This window comes from Pinus tabuliformis, chromosome 2_2 (assembly GCF_031772625.1).
Source record: "Pinus tabuliformis cultivar Carrire ecotype Pingquan chromosome 2_2, CPIR1, whole genome shotgun sequence".
NCBI classification, from domain to species: domain Eukaryota; kingdom Viridiplantae; phylum Streptophyta; class Pinopsida; order Pinales; family Pinaceae; genus Pinus; species Pinus tabuliformis.
The window spans coordinates 1247642908-1247665519 of NC_142300.1; positions in this window are offsets into that span (position 1 = coordinate 1247642908).

Sequence of the window (22612 nt, forward strand, 5' to 3'; positions counted from 1 at the left end):
TAGGTGCACCCACTCAGGTTGTGGCTCTTCCCCATAGACCTTTGTCCATTTTGCAAGGTGCGTACGTGGATCATCCTGTCCATCATACTTGTCTTTCAATTGCATCTGAGGCTTCCCAAATCATAAGCGCATCATCCTCCTGCATTCGCACCAGTCCTCAAAACTTCTTTGGTGCGTACCCCACCACCTTGCGGGCGTAGGATGTAGTACCCATTTTAGAGCACCTAAACGTTGTTGTTCCAACACTTCTTTTTCAAATTTGTTCAGGAAATCATCCACCTCACCAAACCCATCATACGTAGGCAGGTCTCTTACCTCTGTTTCTATGCAGCACAATGACCTTTTCATCATATTACAGTTGAGCATGGTTACCTTGTGTAACCAGTTCTGCCATCGTTCTATCTCCTTGTCAGAATCTAAGGTGCAGGAGCTTTCACGTTCCCAAGTGATTCGGCCATCCGTAGTTGGATTTACCCAATCTTGCTCCAGCGCGGTTATCTTGTAGATGCAGTCAAGATCGTCGTCGTTGTCATTGTCGCGCACTGGTTCCGTGTAGCACGATCCTTCTATAGGGTCTAAAGGTACCACTATGCGTAGTGACTTTTTGTCGAAGATCATCTTGCGCTTCTTTAGATTTATTACTCCATTCATGTTAGTGGCCCAATCTATTCCCAATAATGTGGGATAGGGATTGTTGTTATCTAAAATGTCTATCACTTCAAAATCTGCTAGCGTAATCACTCCTTCAATGTCTACTGTGATTCCCTACAATCTCCCCATAGGTAGGATATTTTGGTGGTCTGCCATTCGCAGTTGGATAGGAGACCATTGCAGCGCAGGCCTGCCCATGCGCTCCCATGTCTACTTTGGTAGGACATTCACATCTGATCCTAGATCCAAAATCACTTGATCCATCTCATATTCCCTGATCTACGCAGTCAATCTCATCTCCCTTCCTATTTGTGTCGTGTGCTTCCCGAGCTTCCGAACTACACACGGTTCTCCTCGTGCAGTCCTAGCGCATCTAGTTATGAGTTCTTGCAGCCCCTTTATAGTCTTGTTGTCGCATAGCAGCTTCATGCATGTCTCCAAGAACGTAGTGAGAATCGATGGGTCCATTTCCAGCTCCAGTCTGTCTTTACTTCCTGAAGTGGAGGCATCCGCGAAGCTCCTCTTAGCTTCCATGAATGTCTCCTTAGCGCGCTCCAAGTCAAATTTTGGTTCCTTTATTGGAGCCTTGCGAACCCAAGTACTTTCTTCAGGCTGCTTGCCTTTGTCCTCCCCTATCGTAATACCACTTTGGAGCATGCTATTTACATTTGGGTCTTCCTCGCGCGGCTTAGACCTCATCATTTGTAGGTTCTGAATCAAGGGAGGCTGGAGTGCTCCTTTATCGTGCAACCTCGCTATCAATGTGGGACAGTCCTTTGTCTCATGATCAAACTGCGTGCAATATAAGCATGATGGTCTCGTTGGATTTGTACAATCGTGGGCATAATGCCCTGGCCCTCCACAATTGTAACATATCAGTTATCTGTGACTTCTTCCTAGTCCCATTCCACCTCGACCTCGTCTGTGCCTCTGAAATCCGGTTCGCGCCATCCCTGCGTTCTGGTCAAGGGGCCGTATTTTGGCCTGAACTCTGTAGGTAGGACTCTGATCCATCATCAACTCATAACTTCTACAGGTGCTCTCATCATGGCCTACTGATCTATAGAAATTACAGAACAACTGTTGTGAATTCTACGTATACTTCTGTAATAGATGGCAGTTATCTATAGCATGCTTTCCTCCTATCTAACAAATCACGCACCATAATGCAGGCGCCACGCTTGATCGTACTTGTGCCTCCGGTCTTAATGGAATTGGTCCTTCTCCCGCGAGGTAATTCGTGAATACTAGGCAGTGGTCCTTGTCATGCCCTTGGCCCTTGCATTTTATGCACCATACCTCGTTGCACACTTCTGGACGACCAGGTTAAGATCTTGTATCGGAGTCTCGTGTAATCTCATTGCAACCTCCAAAGCCTCAGCCTAAGTGGTTAGCCTTTGTTGCAATAGTGCACTCCATAGATGAGGTGTTAAGGCTACAAACCATTCGCAGTGTTGCCCATCTGTTAAGATCATGTTCTCTTCATGAATTCTGCACTTCAGTCTTTGATCCAACTCCCACGGGGTTTCGCCTAGTAGCATTGTGATTTCCTTGAATCCAATGATCGACTGCGCCTCCAATTTTGGTCTGCTAAATTCCTTGTTTAGCACAGCTTGGATATATGCTATCCTCACATTCGGATTGTCATTGGGATTCTTAATGTACCAGGTCAGCGTGTGATCCTACAGAGCGCTGACCAATGTTGCTTTCTTTATATTGTCGTCTATGACAGCCTGTGTTTCCCATACCACTTTTATCACAAACCAAAACTGGTCCGGATCTTCATTCCCTACTCCTTTGAACACTGGTAGTTTTATTGTGCTAGCCATACTACTTCGTGGTGGTAGCGGAGGTGGTATGGGCGAAGTCGGGGGTGAATATGGTGGAACTAGGGGTGGTGTGGGTGGGGGTGGTATGCGCAGAATTCTCTGCCTTATCAGGTTGATCACGCTTCTTGGCGAAACCTTCGTGAGCTCTTCTTCGCCCCCTCGTGGAGGTGATATCAAGGGGCTAGTTTCTAGTTTTGTGCTACCTTCGTTTCTATAGATTTTCTCACTCTGCGTAGCCCCAAACATCAATTTATTCGCATAACCCACTTTTCACACAGTAGCATTTTAATCCAAGTGTTCAAAGATTTAACGTACTTGCCTTGCAGTCCCTTGAGGAAGCATCATTCTGCCTTGCTATAGGTGACCGAAGTATCTACCGCGAATTTAGTGATGAACCCTCCTATGATTCAATCCAGCCAGTGATCGACAACGTGCGCAATCTTATCTTCCGATGCCTCTAGTCTGCACACCAATTCTGGAGTCCAAACAATAGGTTTGCCGAGTTTACACATTCCTTGGTTGTCTTCTAGCCTGGTGATCCACTCGTACAACTCAGTAGTGAAGGATGCAAAGAAAATTTCATGGATTTCCATATATAAGTAGAAATCTAGCCACTCTTCCTTTGATAATTGCGGATTCTTGTCTTCCTGCGCCGCGAACTCATGAATATTTCTATCCAACCACTCTTCAATTCCTTTCTTTGTCGGATTCCAATGATATGACATCAGACATCTCTATGCAAATCTCGGTCCCAGTAACGGAACCATTTGTTGGCTTGTTGGGGCCTGACCTAGGTTTGGAGTTAATTAGCCAAACAAATCCTGGTACTACTGGCCCTTTCGGCAACAGTCCGTGGAGCGCGGATTGAGGTCTCACCAGAAGTAGTATGGGAAGGTGCTAGAACCAGGTTTCCGCACCCTGGAGATGTCTGATGAGTTCACCTGGTCCGCGGTTTGACCCTGCACACAGGTTGCTTCGTGCACTTTCCCATTCCTCGTGGCCCGATATACTACCTTCGCACAACCCTACCCAGGGGTTGTGCGTCGTGCTCTGCGTTATTACCCAAAACCTTTCTTATATTCCAATATTAGTTAATTATATTTGCCTACTTGAGTGCTTGAAGTTATACTGAACAACATAGGACCTTCATACAGGTGCGCGTAGTAAATAAAAAATATATTTTCAAATTATATCAATCATGCATTAACCCAAGAACAGATACACAGAATTATAGAAAAGATTCCCTTTATTGATTCTTTCCCTGGTTACAGACTCGACTCGCCCTTCGCTCTCAGCTGCAGGGGTCCGTGCACTCAGCTGCAAACTACTAGGCCTTTGCGCACTCAACTGCAGAGCCTTCTCCTACTCTATAACCCACAGACATGCTCTACACTTTGATTCAACCACTTAGACTTCTCATTCTTCCTTCATTATTAGTTAGTCTTCTTTTACACTTAGAGCCTCGCTCTACTTATACAAGCCCATGGTTTGCGGACCATGGGTAGGTCTATCCAGCTAACATTACATTACAAAACTAGGGCAGACAACCCTATGACTCTATCATACTTTCGCGCCCCGTGCCCGCAATTCACGGAGCTTTACAACAATATTCGGTCAAAACTTGGGCTTTAAGCCCCAAAACATGCCTTAGGGGGATTCCATGCCCAACACCTATCAAACCTTAGGGAAAAACGACCGCGTGATACATTATCACCGTGACAGAGTACCTGACGCATTGGGCAGAAGTGCAGCCAATTAAAGACTGTACGGCCGCCATGACTTCAAAGTTCTTGTTTGAACATGTGTTGACTCGATTTAGCTGTCCGAAAATCTTAATGAGTGATCATAGTACACATTTCCTTAATGAAACCATCAGCGCGCTAATAGAAGAGTTCCAGATGTATCATTAGAAAATCACACCGTATCAGCCACAAGCCAATGGGACAGTAGAATCATTCAACAAAATACTGGAGACTACGCTAACCAAAGTATGAAATGCGTAGTAGAGCGATTGGGACCTGCGCATACCTGCAGTACTATGGGCTTATAGGAAAACATGCAAGAAACTAACGGGATAGACACCTTCCCAGTTAGTTTATGGTGTGGAAGTTGTCATGCCAATGGAGTATATTGTCCCTAGTCTGAGCATAGCAGCACTCACAGGTATGATGGACCGCGAAGCCCTAGAAGAAAGACTTGCGTAGCTAGAAGAACTCGAGGAGGAATGGTTCCTGGCTGGCTTTCATCAACAGTTGCAAAAGCAGCATGAGAATGCTTGGCACGATCACCATATTATGTTGCACACCTTTAAGGTAAATGATTTAGTGCTGCTGTATGACAGTAAGTTTGATAAATTCCCGGGAAAGTTCATAATGCATTGGCTGGGACCATACATTGTTAAGGATGTCACAGATGGAGGCGCGGTACAACTAGTCAAACTAAATGGAGATCCTTTCCCTGGAAAAGTAAATGGAAGCCGCTTAAAGCCCTAGATAGGTGGCCCTACTATCTGACTAACCGTCTGAAGCACAATATTCGCGCTCCAAGGATTCGAACAAAGGCTTCAGACTATAAACAAATGCAGGGGATACTGGCACAGATGCAGAGAAGCAGTTCTGACACAAAGGTCTCGGAACAACGTATGCAACAGATCCAACAAGTAGTAGCTCAGTGTGATGCTCACCTTGCCGTAGCTCGAGAACAGTTGGAGGGACTTCGCGCAAAGATCTCCACGCGCCATAGAGTGACTTGAGGGCTAGTCACGATGTTTGTGTTGGGGGCCTGTTGGGCATGGAATCCCCCCAAGGCATGTTTTGGGACTTAAAGCCCAAGTTTTGACCAAATCTTGTTGCAAAATCTCCACGAATTGCGGGCGCGGGGTGCGAAAGTATGATAGAGTCACATGGTTGTCCACCCTAGTTTTGTAATGTAATGTCGACTAGATGGACCTAACCATGGTCCATGGACCATGGGATTGTATAAATAGAGTGAGGCTCTAAGTGTAAAATATAACTAACTAATAATGAAGGAATAAGGAATTCTAAGTGATTGAGCCGAAGTGTAAAGTGTGTCTGTGGGTCGTAGAGTAGGACAAGGCTCTGCAGCTGAGTGCGCAAAGGCCTAGTAGTCTGCAGTTGAGTGTACGGACCCCTGCAGCTGAGTGCACAGGGCAAGTCGAGTTTGTAACCGATGGAAAATCAATAAAGAGAAGTTTGGTTATCATTTTGTGTATCTGTTCTTGGGTTAATGCATGATAGTTATAATTTGTAAACAAACTATTTATTTACTACGCGCACCTGTATGAATGTTTTGTATTGTTAAGTATAACTTAAGACATTTAAGCAGGCAAAGGTGCTTAACTAACACTGAAGGATAAATAAGATCTTGGGTAATAATGCAAAGCGCAACACAGCCCCTAGTTAGGGTTGCGCAAGGGCAGGGTACAAGCTGCGAGGCACGGAAGATGCACAAAGCCACCTACTAGGAATAGACAAAGGACTAGTCGAACTCATCAGACATCTCCAGGGTGTGGAAACCTGGTTCTAGCACCCTCCCATACTACTTTGAGTGAGACCTCAGTTCGCACTCCGCGGACTGTTGCCGAAAGGGCCAATGGTACCAGGATTTGTTTGGCTAATTAATTCCGAACCTAGGTTAGGCTCCAACAAGCCAACAAATATTCTGGGCGCATGACAGCTCAATTCTCAAATGACCAAGTGTTGTTTGTTGGGCAGTCCTTTGCAATTTATAACGCCTTTTGAATTCAAATTCAACTGTTCCCCCCAAATTTGGTCCATTAATGCTCCTTTGGCGGCAAATTTTCCCAAATCTTGCTCATAAAGCTCACCTTAATTGCCTACTGCCCACTCCATTTGGTATCAAACCAAGCATCACATCATGAATAGTGACTATAACGGTCACTTTCCAGGCAACCCGCACGACAGTGCAGCTACCCTTACGTTATCGCGGACCCTGTGACACTTCGCTCTTGCGCACAGTCCTGACATCACGCAGCTCTTGGGCAGAGTAGTTTATAGTCCCGTGCCTCCTTTCAACTGCCTAGAGTGTGAAGACTGTGCTTCCCACGGCTAGTCAGGTGGCTGGGCCACCTATATACGGCTTCAACCAACCATCAATTACTTTTCTTGGAAAAAATCTGCCTTTAGCTTTACTGTCTACGTCACACACTTCACCATCTGCATCATGCCACAATTGGTGATCCCTTTAGTAATATACGGTCCAATCCAAGGCACCAAGTTGATCAAATCTCGGTGGTAGACCCCAAATTTTTCAACGTAATCGTGTGCATCTTGTTTTATTACCACAGTTTTCTTATCGAGAAAATCCTTCTTTATTCCTTCCTCAAGCTTCTTGACTTCTGCTTCCACCAGAGTGCTTTTCTCCCTTAACCTAGCTCTTTCATTCATGAGTTCTTGGAGCCTAAGATTAACCTGTTGGATCTCTTCATCAGGTCCCAATCGTTCTTCTTCATTCAGCTGCGCGATCCCTTCTTCCAAGGCTCTGCAAACCGTCATATCCATATGCGTGGACTAGGCATAATATACTCCATCGGTATTACAACGTTTGTTCCATAGGCCAGCCTAGAAGGTGTCTGTTTCATCAGTTCCTTGCACATCACCCTATAAGCCCAAAAAAAATTTCATACGTGTAGGCCCCAATCACTTCGCTACACATTATATACCTTGTTTAGTGCTTCGAACACTTCGTTAAATGCTTTTGCGTGGGTAACCTTCTGCACACTCATTCTTTCCACACTCTGTCATTCCAACTTGAGCGACCGTTTGCATAATTCCCCCCCCCCCAACACATGCTTATTGACCGTGTTCCTCAACGTGAATTTCATGTGCCTCAGCAGGTTGTTTATCATATGCTTGTACCCACCTAGATAGATGCACGCACTAACCATCATGTTCATTGTATTTTTCTGTTAATTGCACTCTAGGCTTCCCAACCTGTGCACGCATCATCCTCCTATAGGCACACCAGTCATCAAAGTTTCCTTTGTGCATACCCCACCACCTTGCGAGCGTAGTGCGCAGTACCCAATTCAAGGCTTCAAAACGTTTCTTTTCCTGCACCTCCCTTTCAAATTTGTCCAAGAAAGCATCTACCTCACCTAATCCATCATAACTCTGGAGATCTTTCACTTCTATCGATATGCAGCGCAGTGATCTTGTCATCATATTACAGTTCAGTGTGGTCACCTCATGCAACCGGTTCTGCCATCACTCTATTTCTTCATCCGAATCCGAAGTACAGGAGCTTTCACGCTCCCATGAGATTCATCCATCTGCAATGGGATTTACCTAGTCTTTCTCTCGCGTAGTTATCTTGTAGATGCAGTCCAAATCGTCGTTGCTTTCATAGTCAAGCACTGGCTCAGTGTAGCACGATCCCTCAGCAGGGTCCAAAGGTACGACTATGCACAGAGACTTCTTCTCAAAAATCATCTTGCACTTCTTCAGATTAATCACCCCGTTCATGTCAGTGGCCCAACCGATTCCTAAGAGCACGGGGTAGGGATTGTTGTCATCAATAATCTCTATTATTTCGAAGTCTACTAGTGCACTTGCTCCTTCAATATCCACGATGATTCCCTGAAATATCCCCATAGGTATTATCTTTTGTTGGTTCGCCATTCATAGCTGTATAGGAGACCATTGCACCGTAGGACTTCCCATGCGCTCCCATGTCTGCTTCGGCAGAACGTTCGCGTCTGATCCTAGGTCCAAAATTACTTGGTCCATCTCATATTCTCCAATCTGCACAATCAACCTCATTTCTGTTCCCATCCTCGTCGCATGCTTTCCAATCTTCCAGACTACGTGCAACTCTCCTAGCGCAGTCCCAACACATTTGTTAATGAGTTTCTGCAATCCCTTTACAGCCTTACTATCGCACTAGCTTCATGCATGTTTCTAGGAACATCGTAAGAATAGATGGGTCCATTTCCGACTCTAATCTATCTTTTCTTCCTGAAGTGGAGGCATTAGTGAAGCTCTTCTTAGCTTCCATGAAGGTTTCCTTAGCGTGCTCCAAATCAAACTCTGCTTCTTTCGTCGGAGCCTTGCCAACCCAAGTACTATCTTCGGGTTGTTTTCCTTTATCATCTCTTGCCGTAATTCCACTTCGGAGCACAATTTTCACATTTGGGTCTTCCTTGCATGGCTTAGACCTCATCATTTGTAGGTTCTGAGTTGGGGGAGGTGGTAGTGCTCCCTTGTCGCGCATCCTAGCTATCAGTGTAGGACAATATTTCGTCTCATGATCAAACAAGGTACAATACAGACATGATGGATGCGCCGGATTCGTACAATCACAGGCATAATATCCTAGCCCTCCACAATTGTATCATATCAGCTGGTCGCGACCTCTTCCAGGTCCTCCTCCACCTTGGCCGCGCCCGCGCCCCTAAAATTCGGTTCACACCACTCCTGCATTATGGTCAAGGGGCCGCAATTTGGCCTGAACTCTGTAGGTGGGAGTTCTATCCATCATCAGCTCATAGCTTCTACAAGTGCATTCATTGTATCCAACCGATCTACAAAAATTACAGAACAACTGTTGCGAATTTTGTGTGTACTTCTGTAACAAATGGCAGTTGTCTGTAGCATGCTTTCCTCCTATTTGACAAATCGCGCACCACAGAGGTGCCGCGCTAGGTACTTCTTGTGTCTCCGGTCTTAACGGCACGGTCCTCCTCCCATGTGGTAATTCATGAAAACCAGGTAGTGGTCCTTATCATGACCCTGACTGTTGGGTCCCTATAATACTAGTGATTACCCCATTACTATTGTAGTTATACCCCTTATTTATATTGATGTACCCATGTAGTGCCCATATTGTTACTATTGTGCCACATAGAAGCCCACTATTGTTATTGTTGTGCCCTACAATATTATTGTTATGTAGGCTTTGATTGTATTGGGACCACTTAGACTCCTATATATAGAAATGAGGTATTTTCATTTGTATCATCCAAGAATTGTTCATTTATGTAATGTAAAGGAGGTTGCCCCCTCGAAGAGGCTGAATTATAAGGCGTGGATCTCTCTTTTCTATCTTTTTGTGAGCTGGTTTCATAACATTTGGTATCAGAGCTTTGGATTCTAGGGTTTCGCTGCTCCAAACAGGCCATCGTGGCATTTTCGCTATAAATTTTTTTCTGTGACGTTTCAGAAGTCGCAAAAAAAACCCATTTGAGAAGTAATCGCGCTGAACCTTGGATCCGAATTTCAGATCTTTTCGCGTGATATTTTCGGAGATATGATCTCAGGAAGTTGGTCTTTTTGCAAACTCCTGAATTACACTCAAAACAGGTGACCTGGGGAAAATCGTCATAACTTTCTTTCTGAGCATCGGATTGAAATTTCGTAAGAAGTTACAGAAAGAGGACGAACTGTAGTTTTCTTTTATATATTTTTCAGAGTCAAGGGTTGAAACAGTGACACGTGGCACTTCATACAAGTTCGCTCTACTGAACCAGTCTATAATCAGGTCACTGCGGGAGATTGTGCATAACTCTTTCTTGGAGAATTCAATTTGGTTCAGACTAGTGGCATTGGAAAGAGGACACAGAAAGCTACTACAGATCACAATTTCAGAACTAGATGATTCGAAATTACATAGGTACATCAGATTCAATATCAGGCTTCTACAAAGTAAAAAAGGTGTGTAGTTTTTATTTTTTATTTTTGCATAAGCTTGGTTTGAAGGAATTCAAAGGGCCTAGTAAAGCATTATTATCGGTAACTGATGCCCCGAGGAAAGAAAATGCAAACACCTAGTAAGGAACCTGAAAGCTCTAGCATGACTCATGAAGAAGAGGAAGAAATGCTACATGATATATCAAAATTACAAGAACAAGTGCAACAAATGTCACGCTCACAAAAGCTAACAGATGCTAAGATAAAGGGCATGGAAGCTAAGATGGACGATTTGAAGACTGATTTGAAGACAGATTTGAAGAAAGACATGGCAAGTTTGAAGACAGATTTGAAGACAGACATGGCAGATTTGAAGACAGATTTGACAAATTTTATACAAGAGATACTTACTAATGGTGAAAAGGTTGTAAAGGAAACTCATGATATGAACAAAAGTAATGTTAATCATGATTCCATAGATTCTAATGTTGGATCGAAGACCCACCATATTCCAAAAATCGATATGAGGAAGTTTGATGGGAAGGATCCCGCCACATGGATATTACAGATGGAGCAGTTCTTTGATCTCAATAATGTGCAAAACACACAAAAGGTACGTATGGCAACTTTATATTTGGAACCAAATCAATTTGTTTGGTATCAATGGCTTTGCTCTCGTAAACAATTTATCACTTGGGCAATTTTTACGGAAGAATTGATAGCACATTATGAGGATACAAAAAGCAACACTTTTTTTAGCCAATTGATAAGTCTCAAACAAAAGGGTTCAATAATGGAGCACATTGAGGAGTTCCAAAAATTGAACATAAGGGTAAAAGATATTCCAGAGCAGCATAGGATTGATGTGTTCATAGGGTCTTTAAAGGATAATATCCAACATGATGTTCGCCTTTGGGAACCTGATTCATTAGAGAAGGCATTCAGGTTAGCAAGAAAAATGGAAAGTAAAATTATGGCAACTAGGAAGCATACCATTCACAACTATAAAGATGGAAGTGTTGTTGCCCATAGTCTTCCACAACCTACAAGGTTGACACCACAACAATTGGAAGAAAAAAGAGCAAAAGGGCTTTGTTACAATTGTGATAGCAAATACACAAAGGGTCATAAGTGTGGTGAGAAGAAATTATTCTACATAGATTGTGAAGAGGAAGAAGAAAAGGAGCAAGAAAGGTCAAAAGAAGAAGATATACTCCAGGAACAAAGCCTAGATGAAGAACAAATAAATCCAACCATATCTTGTAATGCATTGGCGGGAATTACCACTCCTCAAACCATCAAGATAGAAGGACAAATCAAGAAGAAAAAGGTGATAGTGTTGATTGATTCAGGAAGCACCCACAATTTTATTCATTGTAGGGTAGCAAAAGAATTGAATTGCTTCCTATATCCAGCACCAGAGTGTCAAGTGATGATTGCAAATGGAGGAACAATAAATTTCTCTGGAAAGTGCCATAATATCAAGCTATCCATGGGAGAATATGTATTGACTAGCCCAATGCTTTCCATTCCAATGGGAGGTGCTGATGTTGTACTAGGAGTCCAATGGCTACAATCCTTGGGTACAATAGCTTTTAATTTTCAAGAACTTTTCATGAAATTTTCTGTGGAAGGAAAGGAAGTTGAATTAAGGGGTATTGCAGGGAAACCAGGAAAGATAATCAGCTCTAATGGTATGACAAAGCTTCTAAAAAAGGAGCAAAGGGGTGTAATTGCACAATTATGTTCGCTAGATGTTTCCACATTAGAATCATCTATTTCTCCAGATCTCAAAAAAGTCCTGGACAATCATTCCAAGGTATTTGAGACTCCCAAAGGTCTCCCACCTATGCGTGATCATGATCATGCTATTCATCTGATTCCAGGAAGTGTTCCTCCAAACATCAGGCCGTACAGATATCCCTATGTCCAAAAAAGTGAAATTGAACGTATGGTTGCAGAAATGCTAGAGGCTGGTATAATTCAACCGAGTCAAAGTTCTTTCTCTGCTCCAGTAGTATTGGTGCACAAGAAGGATGGATCATGGCGCATGTGTCCGGATTATAGGGAGCTCAACAAGCTCACTATTAAAGATAAGTTCCCCATTCCTGTCATTGATGAATTACTGGATGAATTGCATGGATCAATTTACTTCACCAAGTTGGATCTTCGTTCAGGATATCATCAAATCAGAATGAAGATTGAAGACATTCCGAAAACGGCATTTAGAACTCATGAGGGTCATTATGAATTTTTGGTCATGCCTTTTGGCCTTACCAATGCACCTTCAACATTTCAAGGTTTGATGAATTCAATTTTCAAACCATTCCTTAGAAAATTTGTGTTAGTATTTTTTGATGATATACTAATCTACAGCAAGTCTTGGAAGGATCATGTTGAACATGTTGACAGGGTGCTACAACTATTGGAAGAGAAACAATTATATGCCAAAAGATCCAAATGTTTCTTTGGAGTCCAGGAGGTGGAATATTTGGGTCATATTGTATCTCATGAAGGAGTTAAGGTAGACCCTAGCAAAATTAAAGCCATTAAGGAATGGAAAATCCCCACATCCATAAAGCATTTGCGAGGATTTCTTGGGTTGACAGGGTATTATCGCAAGTTTGTTAAGAATTATGGGAGAATAGCAGCACCTCTAACAACATTATTGAAGAAAGATGCATTTTCATGGACTCCGGAAGCAACAAAGGCCTTTGAACATCTTAAAGAGGCAATGTGCCAAGCACCGGTCTTAGCTACACCGGACTTCACAAAAACCTTTATTGTGGAATGTGATGCTTCAGGAAATGGAATTGGTGCTGTTCTAATGCAAGATGAAAGACCCATTGCTTTTGAAAGTCGTCCAATCAAGGGAAAGTTTTTAAGCAAAGCTATTTATGAGAAGGAAATGTTGGCAATACTCCATGCACTTAAGAAATGGCGACCCTACCTAATGGGAAGACACTTCAAGGTAAAAACAGATCATGATAGCCTTAAATACTTTTTAGAACAAAGATTATCCTCTGAAGAGCAACAAAAGTGGGTCACAAAGATGTTGGGTTATGACTTTGAAATCATCTACAAAAAAGGGAAGCAAAATGTGGTGGCAGATGCACTCTCAAGGAAGGATGAGGATGTGGAAGCATTGTTGTGCGCTATTTCTATCATCCAACCAGATTGGATAAATGAAGCAAGGGAGGAATGGAAGAATGACGAAGAAGTGTGGGCACTTATTCGAAAGCTACAACAAGATTCCAGTACGTATGATACATTTAGCTGGAAAAATGATTCGTTATGGTACAAAGATCACTTATACCTCTGTAAGAATTCCCAGCTAAAACAAAAGATTCTTATGGAATTGCACACTTCTCCCTTAGGAGGGCACTCAGGATTTTTAAAAACTTACCACAAGGTTAAGAAGGATTTTTTTTGGGATGGCCTTAAATCAGATATTCAAAAGTTTGTGGCAGAATGTTTGGTTTGCCAACAAAATAAAGTTGAAACAATTAAGACACCGGGTCTATTACAACCTTTATCCATTCCAAGCCAACGTTGGGAGGAGGTATCAATGGATTTTATCACAGGTTTACCCAAGTCTGAGGGAAAGAGTGTCATCATGGTGGTAGTTGACAGACTTACCAAGTATGCACACTTTTGTGCATTATCACATCCATTTAAAGCCAATACAGTTTCTACTGCATTTATGGAAACAATTCAAAAGCTACATGGAAACCCAAAGATTATTGTAAGTGACAGAGATCCCATTTTCACTGGAAATTTTTGGACAGAATTATTTTCTTGTCTTGGTACTCAGTTAGCTCATAGCTCATCTTATCATCCTCAATCTGATGGGCAAACTGAGATAGTAAACAAATGTTTGGAAGGATATCTTCGTTGCTTTGTATCTGATAAACAGACACAATGGGTCAAATGGTTGCCTCTGGCTGAATGGTGGTATAACACTTCCTTTCATACAGCAACAAAAATGACCCCATTTATGGCACTTTATGGGTATCAACCACCATCCATCACATCATATTTAAGAGAAAATTCTAAGGTTCAGGCAGTGGAACATCACATCGAACATCAACAACAAGTCCTCCAACTCTTAAAGGATAACCTTGTGTTGGCACAAAATAGAATGAAACAACAGGCAGATCAACATCGTAGTGAAAGAAGTTTTGATGTAGGTGATTGGGTATTCCTACGGCTACAACCATATAAGCAAATGTCCCTCAAGCAAGCTAAGAAGGATAATAAATTATCACCAAAGTATTATGGTCCGTACAAGGTGTTGCAAAAGATTGGTACTATTGCATACAAATTGGAGCTTCCTGCAGCTTCTCGATTGCACCCAGTTTTCCATGTTTCATGGTTAAAGAAGGTTATAGGCGACAAGCTCCCAGTTCAAACAATATTGCCAGAACTTGACGAAGAAGGAAAAATTATATTGGAACCGGAAGCAGTTATAGAAACAAGAACTCGACAGCTACGAAATCGATCAATTTCAAAGTACCTTATCAAGTGGAAGAACTTATCCGCTGAAGATTCCACATGGGAGGATGAGAATTTTATGCAGAAGTATCCTGAACTACTCAAGCGTTGAGGACAACACTTTTTTGAAGGAGAGGGGCATGTTGGGTCCCTATAATACTAGTGATTACCCCATTACTATTGTAGTTATACCCCTTATTTATATTGATGTACCCATGCAGTGCCCATATTGTTACTATTGTGCCACATAGAAGCCCACTATTGTTATTGTTGTGCCCTACAATATTATTGTTATGTAGGCTTTGATTGTATTGGGACCACTTAGACTCCTATATATAGAAAGGAGGTATTTTCATTTGTATCATCCAAGAATTGTTCATTTATGTAATGTAAAGGAGGTTGCCCCCTCGAAGAGGCTGAATTATAAGGCGTGGATCTCTCTTTTCTATCTTTTTGTGAGCTGGTTTCATAACATTGACCCTTACATTTAATGCACCATACCACTTTGCGCACTTCTGGTCGAGCTGTCCTATCTTGTTTCAGACTCTGCATCTCAAGGCATAAGTTTTTCAACTGCACGTGGATCTGCTGAATTCCCAAGTTAGGATCCTGTTTTGGGGTCTCATGCAGCCTCATCACGATCTCCAAGGCCTTTGCTTGATTCATTAACCTCTGTTGTGATAACGTGTTCCTCAAATGCGGCGTTATCGATACTACAAACCATTCGCAGTGTTGTCCATCTGTCAAAGTCATATTAGCTTCGCGAATTGTGAACTTCAGTCTCTGATCCAACTCCTAAGGAGTTTTTCCTGGTAGCATTGTGATCTCTTTGAATCCAATGATCGACTGCACTTCTGACTTCGACTTGCTAAATTCTCTGTTCAACGCAATTTGGATATCCGCGATCCCCACATTTAGATTGTCATTAGAATGCTTAATATACCAGGTCAACGCACGATCCTGCAGAGTGCTGACCAACGTCACTTCCTTTATATTATCATCTATAACTCCATGTGCTTCCCTTACGACTCTTATCACGAACCAAAACTGGTTTGGATCTTAATTTCCTACTCCCTTGAACACAGGAAACTTTATCGCGCTTGCCATATTAACTCGCGATGGTGGCGGAGTTGGTACGAGTGAAGATGGAGTTGAAGGCGGTGACGATGGTGGTGGTGTGGGTGGGGGTGGTATGCACAAAATTCTCTTCCTTATCAAATTGATCACACTTCGCGGCAAGACCTTCGCAAGTTCTCCCTCATCCCCTCACAGAGGTGAAATCAAAGGGCTATTCTCTGGTCCCTTACTTCCTTTGTTTCTGTAGGTTTTTCCACTTTACGTGGCTCTAGACATCAAGGTAATTGCATAACCCTCTTTTAACACAATAGCATTTTAATCCAAGTATTCAGAGACTTTACATACTTACCTCGCGATCCTTTGAGAAAGCATGGCTCAGCCTCACTATAGCTAACTGAATTATCTACCGCGAACTCAGTAATGAATCCTCATATAATCCCATCGAGACAGTGATCAATAATGTGCGTGATCTTATCCTCCAATGCTTCCAATCTGTGCACCAACTATGGGGTCCACACAATGGGATTGTCGAGCTTCCACCTTCCTTGGCTATCTGCTAGCTTCACGATCCACTCGTACAGCTCAATAGGGAAAGATGTGAAGAAAATTTCGTGGATCTCTATGTACAAGTAGCAGTCTAACCACTCTTCTTTTGTCAGTCATGGGTTCCTATTCTCCTACGTTGCGAACTCATGAATTCTCCTGTCCAACCAACCTTCAATTTCCTTCTTAGTTGGATTCCAATGATACGACATCAAACATCTCTATGAAGATTTCGGTCCCGACAAAAGAATCATTCGTTGGCTTGATGGGGGCCTGACCTAGGTTCAGAGTTATTTAGCCAAACAAATCCCTACACTACTGGCCCTTTCAGCAATAGCTCGCAGAGTGCAGACTGAGGTCTCACCCGAAGCAATATGGGGGGATGCTGGAACCAAGTTTCCGCACCCTTGAGATATCTAAGGGGTCAATTTAGTCCAACTGTGAATACCTTCGCGCAGGTTACTTCACGCACTGTCTTGACCTATGAGGCCTTCACGCTTTGTTATACTCAACTTTGCGCAGCCCTAGCTAGGGGTTGAGGTGCTTTCTCGCTACTAAAGCAGCGATCTGTGCTATTTCCCCAAGTTACACCGCGGATCTTACTTATCTTCTTATAACAGTTAGTTATCTTCGCGTAAACAGATACTTTATCTTACATTTGCTTTATCAACACATTCATATAAGTTCACGCATCATATAAACAACAGAAATGGAAATTATACCCAATACATTCAATGAAAAAAACAGTAAAAGATACACAAAATTGATGTAAAACTTCTCTTTATTACTTCTCCAAAGATTACAGACTCAACCCGCCCTGCGCACTCAGCTGCAGGGGTCCGTGCACTTAGCTGCGGACTACTAGGCCTCTGCGCACTTAGCTGTAGAGCCTTCTCCTACTCTACTACCCAAAGACATGACTCGATGCTTCAACTAAGACTCAATTCATCCTCATTAGATCTTACAGACTTCTTTGATTCCTTAGATTGTCTCATTACACTTAGAGCCTCGCTTTATTTATATAATCCCATGGTCCGCGGACCATGGGTAGAACTCTCAAGCCGACATTAAATTACAAAAGTAAGGGTGGACAACCCTATGACTCAATTACAACTACGTGCTCCGAGCCCACAAATCACGGAGTCTTTACATCGGACTTAGTCAAAACTTGGGCTTTAAACCCCAAAACTTGCCTTGGGGGATCCCGCGGCCAACAGAGCTCCAACACTGAACTGGCCAATTCCTGCTCTGACTAGCTTTCCAATTGATCCTCAGAAGCCTTTTTATGAATGAGCCTCTATTTTTCTTCATTTTCCTCCTCACATGCAACTTGTGACCTTTCACCTTCCTTTTCTTCTAATTTCCATTATTTTCATAAATAAATGTGCCACAAATGCCTTTTTACTTTCCAAAGCCTTAGCCATTGCCTTTGCCAATTTCCTTAGCCATAAACAACCAAATGAACACCCACTAGGATGTCCTACCCACCATTCAGCTTGGAATACAGGTCCCATCATCCATGGTATTTATATATTTTTACATGGAATTTTCACCAAGGCTGTTACATAGCCAGAGAAAGAAGAAGATAAAACAAGTGAAAATTCAAAAGAATTCATCTATGTGGACTAAGAAGATATTTCTATAAAGTAAGAACAAGAAGAAGAAGCACAATCTCCATTCCAAATAGCTTACAAATTTGTGCAAAAACATTACCCATAGAACCAAATCATAGGAGATGTTGATGCAAGGATACAAAACGAAAGAAGAATGACCAATACACCAAGAAAAGGAAATTTTGATTTGCTATCCAAAATAGAGCCAAAGGATTTTTCACAAGCCAGTAAGGACCAACATTGGGTGAATGCTATGGAAGAAGAATTGAATTATATTGAGAAGAACGGAACCTGGGAAATTTTTCCAAGACAAAAAGATAAAAACAGGATTGGGACAAAGTGGGTATTCAAGAACAAGATGAATGAAGAAGGACAAATTATTGGAAAATAAGGAAATAATTGTTTGTAAGGGCTATGGACAAATTAAAGGAATTGACTTTGAAGAATTTTTTTCTCCAATTCCCAGATAAGAAGCAATAAGAGCTCTTTGCATTCTCATGTTCAAAGGGCTTCAAAATTTATCAAATGGATGTTAAATCAACCTTTCTAGATGGAGATTTAAAGGAAGAGGTATACATCGAACAACCAGAAGGCTTTGAATTTTCCAAAAATAAATTCCATGTGTGAAAATTGAAGAAAGATCCTTATGGATTAAAACAAGCTCTAAGAGCTTGGTATGCCAGGTTGGACCATTATCTTTTATAACAAGGCTTCAAAATAAGGGTAGTTCACAACAATATCTATATCAAGATGGAAAAGGACAACTTACAAATTACACTTGTATATGTGGATGATCTCATTTTTGGAAGCAATAATGATGATATTTCTCATGGATTTGCTTAGGAAGTGATTCCCTCTAATTCCATAGGAATGATGAGATATGAAATATTTTGTCAAGATGACCCAACTAAAGTACAAGTAGGCCCAATTTGGATGCCCTATCATTGAAGTCATTTTTTACTCCAATTACCTAGCTGAAATGGGAGCATATGATATATGGTTGGAAAACTTAGTCTGATACCTTTTCAAGGATATATGGCATACCTTCTTTTTGAAAAGTATGCAACAAGAAATGCTAAAAATAGAAATTGCTAAAAATAGCACTGATATAAATAGCAATTTAGCCATTGGAGGTCTTAGCTACAATGGGTGAAAAGTGAAAGTGCTAAAAATAGCTTTTCTAAAAATAGCATTTTGGGATCCATTCTTATTTTAGTCAGTCCCTGGATTAAACATAGGAAGTAAAATTCGAATATGATATCAACAGCGGTTTGGAAATTAATTAATTAATTCATCTTGAGTTAATTAGTTAAGGAAAATCAAACTTGGAGTCTATGTGAGGACATGCAATAGTTTCTCTATTAATTGAGGAATTTAACCTTCAGTTAAAGAGATAAGATGAGTTGTAATATTGAATTGTAATTAGTTGACTTAGTTTAACTTAGTCAAGTCTAGTTAGATTAATTTAATAGTTTGTTAAATTAATGAGAGTTCAGTTATTTAATGCTTGCATGCATGTAACTATTGTATTTCAGATAACTGAGTATTCACTCATGGATAACTCATGCATGTTAGTTCAGTCAGAGACCCAATTGAGATCAGATGGAGGGACAATGTACTATCAGTTGCTAGGATATTCCTTGGTGAATATTCCTTACATGCAGAAGAAATATTATTCCTTATGGATTGTGCAGTTGGGCCTGAGGTTACAGTGAGTGTGATGAGGCCAATTCACACATGTGATATCATTGGACCCCAATCAAAACTGCGCAAGGAAATAGGAGGCTTGGAGGGCTTGAGGAATATATATTCTATGTCGATTGAGTCTGTGAGCTGTGTTGTTTGATTACAGAGAGAGCAGGATAGCTTGAGCGCTGATTCTTTTTGTAACTTGAACAAGATTTCCACTTGTATGATAATAGAGAGTTGGGGTTTTAGGCTTGTGCTTTCCCCAGTGATATATCTTCTGTGTTATGGTTGATTACTTCTCTATCTCAGTTATATCTGTTCATGCTTGATGTTGCTCATGTTCAATTAAGCTTTCGCTAAATTGTTTGTAGAAGTAGATCAAGTGTTTTTCTTTACTACATTGCATTACCAGGTGATCTACAGTGGGAATTTCTTCACTTCTAACTCCTCACGATTGAGGAGAAATGATTTTTTGAATATTCACCATACATTCTGCTAGTTACACCAGTCGACCTAATTAGTGGACAAGTTGGCCCTGACCCAAAGTCCAAACACACTATAAACAGACATGAGAAGGAGCATTTCTAATCAATTAACTCAAGAATTTGGTTCTATGTTTAAGAGAGGGAAGGATTAGATCTAAAGTTCATACCTCATGAACTAAGAAGAATTGAAGTGAAGTTGAGTTGAAGGAGCTTCCTTTGGAAGGATTTTGACACATCTCGTGAAGGGTTTTTGGCATTATTCTCAGGAACGATTTTTGGTTTGTTTGAGGTTTGTTTTTCAAGGCTGACTACTACTATTTTAAGGCTGGGTTCTGAGAGACGAGTTATGTTATTTGAAGGCTGAGTTTTAGGGTTGAGTTATGTTATTTGAAGGCTGAGTTTTAGGGTTGAGTTATCCTATTTGAAGATCTAGTTCATGCCTGGTTTGAAGGCCAAGTTCATCCCTGATTTGAATTCTATGTTCTGGTGTATTGAAGGCTAAGTTTAGGTTGGAGTCTGCAAGTATTGTAAGCTAGTGCTTACTAAGGATTGGTGTCCTCATGTTATTAACAGTTTGGAGTCTAAAATTTTTGTAAGTTGGTTCTTACAAAGGATTGGTGTCATCACAAGAGATTGTAATAAATTACATATTGTTTTCAAGTTTTTCTTCTTCAAATTTTGATTTTCACTTTAATCTTTGTGTTCATACATTGTGGATTAATGATTATGTGATGTGAATTCAGTTTCAAGATTAACTAAGTGAAAAAATTTCATCAATAATGAAATACTGATTCAACCCCCTCTCAGTATTTCCAGCATCGACGTATGGAAAAAGAGAGGAATGAGTTTCTTGTATATGGAGCTTGTAGAATCTCCCTACCTAACAGGAAGCTTCTATAATCTCCCAAGCTTATGAACCCCAAATTTTTGCTAATGTCATATGCTCCATCCAACCCCTCCCCCCCCCCCACCAACACAAGAAAACCCTTAATTTCCACCTATAAAATAACTACCCCATCACGAGGAATACACATTGTTTGGCATTTAGCATTGTTTTGACATCATTTAGAATTTGAAGTCATGGTGCATTGCAGGTAATTGTGTGAGTGAGCAACATTGTGAATCTTATGTGAGTGAGAAACATTGTGAGTATTGTGTGAGGAAGGCCAAGGCATATTGAGTAATCACAATTGAGTGAGTATAGTGGCATATATTGAAGTGTCTTAGGTGAGTAAGTTGCTTTGAGGAATATTTTGAGTAATGCATCATGAGAAATGGTGTGTGGCATCTTCCCTCCATTTTTCATTTTCTCATACTGACATTTTCTAGGTATGCTTGTCCACTACATTTTGTTGTGAGATTTCTAGTAATGTTGTAAGTTATGTATTCTGATTTCTTAAATTCTACTTTGTGGATTACTATTTGAATTGCTTATGTGATCTCTTAAAGCCTAATAGTAATGTATTATGAAATGGCATGTTTGAAGTTTTTTCCAAAGTTTAATTATAGAAACTAGAGTTGCTACTTATAACTTGTTGAACAATTGCAAGTAGTAAAGTCTAATATACTATATATCAATTCCAACAAATAGTATGAGTTAGAACTATCCTAGATTAACATCCAATTTGATTGATATATAATTGGAAACTAAAATTTGAGGCATTATTGGAGATAAAACAATTCAATAATGATTTACATTTTTATTGAAATAAGTACTAGAGTTTAAACATTGTTAAAAATAGAACACTCATGCTTAGATTTCAATGTGGGGATGTTTTCATTTACCATAAATACAATATAAACATTAATAGGTAGTGCATTCAAGCAACTTATAAATTAAAATATGATATAACCATCACTATTCTTGTAGCATGTATATATGTCATTATCTAAATACATTATCATGTACAATATTTTTGTATTTTTTTAATATATAACATTGCTTCTTCTAACTTGATGTTTGCCATAAATTTAGATAAAGCTTTTAACAAATATTTGTGCACATTCCAAATGTTTCTATATTACATAAGCTTATGAAACACAAACACTTATATTGGCATTTAAAAGCTTATGAAAAATAGACACTTACATTAATTTAGGAAGCACAGACACTTATATTCACGTTTTCATATTCCCATGTTCGAAAAACTTATAAAACACACACTTATATTTACCATTTAAAATTTTATGAAACATAGACACTTATATTAACATTCCCAACATTCCCATGTTCTAAAAACTTATAAAACATAAAATTCATAATAAAAAAATTATATATTAAAAAAATTTATTATTATATATTAAAAAAAACAATCACTCAGAGGGAAAAAAATGATAATCACTTTTTACACCAATTTTTACCTTATTCTGACAACAAATTGAAAAACCACCCATAAAAAAAATGTAAGGAACATGAGATATGAAATATCGTTATGGGATAGTACATTTGTATTTGAATCCACTAAAAGGCCTGCGCATTTCCGCACACATTCTTCATTACTTATCAATGTTGCAGTGCCAAATGCAGTTAATTCATCCAATTAGATTTCACCTTGTTGGGAACC